Source organism: Mytilus edulis, chromosome 14 (genome assembly GCF_963676685.1).
Source record: "Mytilus edulis chromosome 14, xbMytEdul2.2, whole genome shotgun sequence".
Classification (NCBI taxonomy): Eukaryota; Metazoa; Mollusca; class Bivalvia; order Mytilida; family Mytilidae; genus Mytilus; species Mytilus edulis.
The window spans coordinates 56,515,787-56,520,117 of NC_092357.1; the positions used below are offsets into that span (position 1 = coordinate 56,515,787).

Below are 4,331 nucleotides of genomic sequence, written 5' to 3' on the forward strand. Positions count from 1 at the left end.
TCCAAATAAATTATTTTGCAGGTAAACAATTTTATTTTTTCCCTTCTTTTGACCAAGATGATTATTTTGATTTTGTAAACAGTAGATGTGTAGGTTGTTCTTGTGCTGGTTTTGTTTCACCATTGCTTTATTGTTAGTATGGGTTAAATAGGATTAGTTTATATTTATATTTTCGATACCATTAATCTTATTTTATGTTTTGTGTCCAATATATCAGATTACTTTTTATATTTCACAAGGTCGTGTCTTACTTCAGTGTATAGCATACGAAAATGCGGAGCAGATATAAGAGAAGAGAAAATAATCCTATTGATTTTAAAGGCTGTGTCACGTTTTCTTCTACATATGTTGTAGATGCGATTTTGTCTTCTATATAATTTAATGAGGACGCATACAATTTATCTATTTAATCATTTGTATAACTTTATAATTAAGCGTCCTGACTTCAGCTTCTTCAAAATTAGAACCTACAACACCATCTAATGAAGACGAGTATGATTGCAGCAATAGATACAGAGGCTTAGCCATAATAATTTGTAATGAAAACTTCAAAACAGAAAGGCTCAGAAGATTTTACTGTGACAACGAAATAGAACTGATGAAAAACACATTTGGAAAGCATTTAAACTTCACAGTTTTGATTCTCAAGGATTTAACTGCAGAAAAAATAAATTGGGTCATACAGACAGGTCAGTGAAACATTGTAACCTGAATATGTTATATATCTGTATGAAGTTATTTTCTATCATTAAAACATATCTTTGGACAAAAAAACTTGGAATATTGAACGATACCAATTTTTTATGAAACGGGTTATAAGGTCATTATTCATTATGCATCAAATGCAAAGTGTAATTCGTTGAAGATTCGGGGCTTTATGTACAATTTTCTATCTTGGAACATTTTTTAGTGTTTACTTGGTTTAGGCAAGAACAAGTGTTTCGTCTGTTTAGTTTCACTAATTCCTATAAAGGAAGAACCACTGATAATTAGCTTTGATATCTTTTATCAGTTTATCCTGATGCTTAATTTTGAAATAAAACAATGTATGAGAATAAGCAATTAGTCTGAAAAAATTGTTAAAAAGTGTCGAATAAAGTTATTTCCCTGTCCGCTTTTTTTCGAGAAACAAAAACAACAAATAGATAACTTAAGGTGGTACCCAACACTTTCACTAAAATTAATTTGGCTCGTTTAATTTTCATAAAATTTTGTCAAAGTATTTACTTTGAGACTTTAATAAAAATATAAAAATTTAAATTTTTTTGAACCAACCGTTTTGTCAGAAAAAATACACTGGTTATATAGCAATTTGACAAACACCAATTTTGATCATTGAGAAGCTTAATATTCCTTTTACAATACAACGTAATTAAAACGTTTAGCTGACTTTACAGAGTTATCTCCCTGTAGTGTTAGGTACCACCTTAAACAAAGTAACCAGTATTTTTCATACATCTTGACAATTTGTTAATATCGTCTTCGTGCCATTTTTGTATCATTTTTTCACTGTACAAATATTTTGTATCAAGATTTCACATAAAAGAGGTGACGTATTGTTTGTTATGTTTCAAGGCTTTTACTTATTTTCCAACATTAACGTGATCATCAAATTGTTTGGTATAAGAACTATAACTATAAATACGCACATGGTATAGTAGATACGTATTAGATGGTCAGACAATAAGATTTGCTCATTGTTAAAAGCCATACGGTGACCTAATGTGGTTAATTCCTATGTAATTTGGTCTCCTGTGAAGAGTTGTCTCATTGGCAGTCATACAACATTTTTTTTTTAATAATAACTGTTGTATTTGTTTAAAATTTATCTAAACAGATTTCATTTTTCAATCGACGGAAGCTATCTCTTGATATACAAATTGTACAAAGAAAAAAATGTAAGTTGATAATATATTGACAAGTAACTATAGTTTTGTTTTATTAAGCCTGCAAACAACCTGGATTTTACCGCATGTCAGACTGTTTTGCATGTGTTCTTGCAAGTCATGGTGGTGAATTAGAGGTATATTCAAATGATAAACCGCAATCAGTACTTTTGAGAGAGCATTGTATATATGGCGTCGACCACGTTCCAGTTTCAACGAAAGGTATCATAGACGATCTAAACGACGTCAACGCCTTAAAAGATAAACCGAAGCTTTTTGTTATTCAGGTTTGTATTAATAGATTGAACTATTCAAGATATAGAACAAAATATGAAGAACGAGAATTACATGGAACATTATTTTTTTGAAAAAAAAAAACTTTGAATAAATGCACTATGTTTTTGGATAAACTGTTGTATGTAGAAATAAGGAATCATTATAATTATTTAATGCGTATTTTACTTGCCACTAACGGTATATTGCGGATTTATAAGACATCTACTGTGAAAACCTTAAAAATTTCCTGTAATTTTAGTAATAATATGATTGAATGAAAATGATCAATTACGTTTTAAAATTGATTTTGTTTTGTTTCAGGTAAATAGTGTAATTGTATTCATGAATAAATAATTTGTTTATCAAAGTGTCACATATTGATTGCAATAAAAATAATTCATACACAATATACATACATAATATACAACCATTCTAATGCAACAACGTTTGTAACGTTCATTTTGGTTGGATAACGTCACTTTCTTACATGGCATCAATTGACAATTGATGCTTAGGGACGTACGTGCAAGCGCAAACGGCATATGACAGATTTTAAATACATGTTTTAACGTTGTTTTCTGTCAGTTTCATTAGAATGGAGATAACAATATTGTATTTTAAGCTCCGACGGCATCAATTTGGGATTTGATGGTCGCAAATACCCGTTTACTGTTTCCGCTAACGCGTCGCCAGTAAACTTTATTTGCGACCATCAAATCCCAAATTGATGCCGTCGGAGCTTAAAATACAATACAGTTATCTCCTAAAAATCCAGCCAAAAACTGACTTACGAGTCATATATCATAGAATAGTTCTAAAAATAGACCAATGATTTTGTATTTCAATTTTTCATAAACAGTTTAAAGTCTTTTGCATCAATTTTTTTTTATAGTTTTTACAGTATAGCTTACTTTTAAATCATTGATCAGCAGTTAAAATAGAGGTTAGTGATCTCCAAAAAAAAAAATCGGCTTGCATCGTCACTGTATGTTTTAAACAATAAATCAAAAAATGATTCTGAATGGATCAAGTACTAGTTTTGATGGCATTTTGCAGTTACTTATATGTTGAAATCTTACCAATAAATGTATTTGTGTAAAATAACAAACGCTCATGAGTTATACCATCTTTTTCTTAAATACTTTGCGCACCCAGGGAAATAGAAATTACTTTAACTGTATTCAGCCTGTATATACATCCCAAGTATTGATCTATAATACTTTTGAAGCAATACTTGCTTGTCTTTCATATACATTCATGTTCAACTTTCTGTTTACAGGCCAGTCGCTTACGAATGGATGATGCTACAATACCTGCTGAAGAGCATGGGCACACGATACCAATCCATAGAAGTGCAGATGAATTTGATAAGATGTCATATTCTGAGTGTCCAACTGAAAACAAACCTTTCCTAAATGCTTACCAAGAAATTATTCAGAAAAGGATACCACAGAAGGCAGTATATTTCACAAAATGGGTCAATTGTTTGGTTTGAACAAAAAAGAGGACACAATGTCTATTCTAGATCAAGCATGTACTGATGACACCCTTGTCGTTTATTCATCAGCTTCAGGTAACTACAATGGGGCATTTTTGTTTACTTAATTATCAACTTAACTTTAGTACGTTTTTACCTAAAGGGTTGGTGACTTTTTAATGAGTATTCAAGATGGATTGTCATGTAAAACGATTTAAAGAAGTAGGTCCGGAAAGGACCAATTTTGGCCTCAAATTTCAGGTTCATCTAAAGAAAGTTTTTGAACACTTTTTAAACACTTAAGTGTCTATTTAAATTGATTCGATTTTTGTTTTGTTTGTTTTTGTTTTGTTTTTGTGGAAGATTTTAACTGATTAAGTAAGTAAAAAACGCTCCGAGTCAAGCTAAAATATGACAAATCTATCAAATATGCCCAAAAATGTTATTTTTCAGAGGTTTTTTTTTGTCAAAAATGAAAGTGGCCGCATCCGTGTTAATCCTCAACCTTTATATAGGTTATGTATTATCATCAAATACAACTTATATCTCATTATTATGAATGAACACAAATGCGGCCACTTTCATATGCAAAGCTCTGATTCCTATCACGGATTTGCCTATACTTTTTGGAACTTTTGGATTATAGCTCTTTATCTGTTATATAAGCTTTGGATTTTACATATTTTGGCCAC

At 30.6% G+C, this 4,331-nt stretch overlaps 1 long non-coding RNA gene across 1 annotated transcript; it reads left to right on the top strand.

The window, feature by feature from the left end:
• Positions 1 to 349: 349 nt before the first annotated feature.
• LOC139503090 (uncharacterized) lies at positions 350 to 3,577 on the top strand. The gene is made up of 3 exons (XR_011659021.1): positions 350 to 689; positions 1,947 to 2,173; positions 3,442 to 3,577. It is a non-coding gene; the product is annotated as an uncharacterized lncRNA (long non-coding RNA).
• Positions 3,578 to 4,331: the final 754 nt, after the last annotated feature.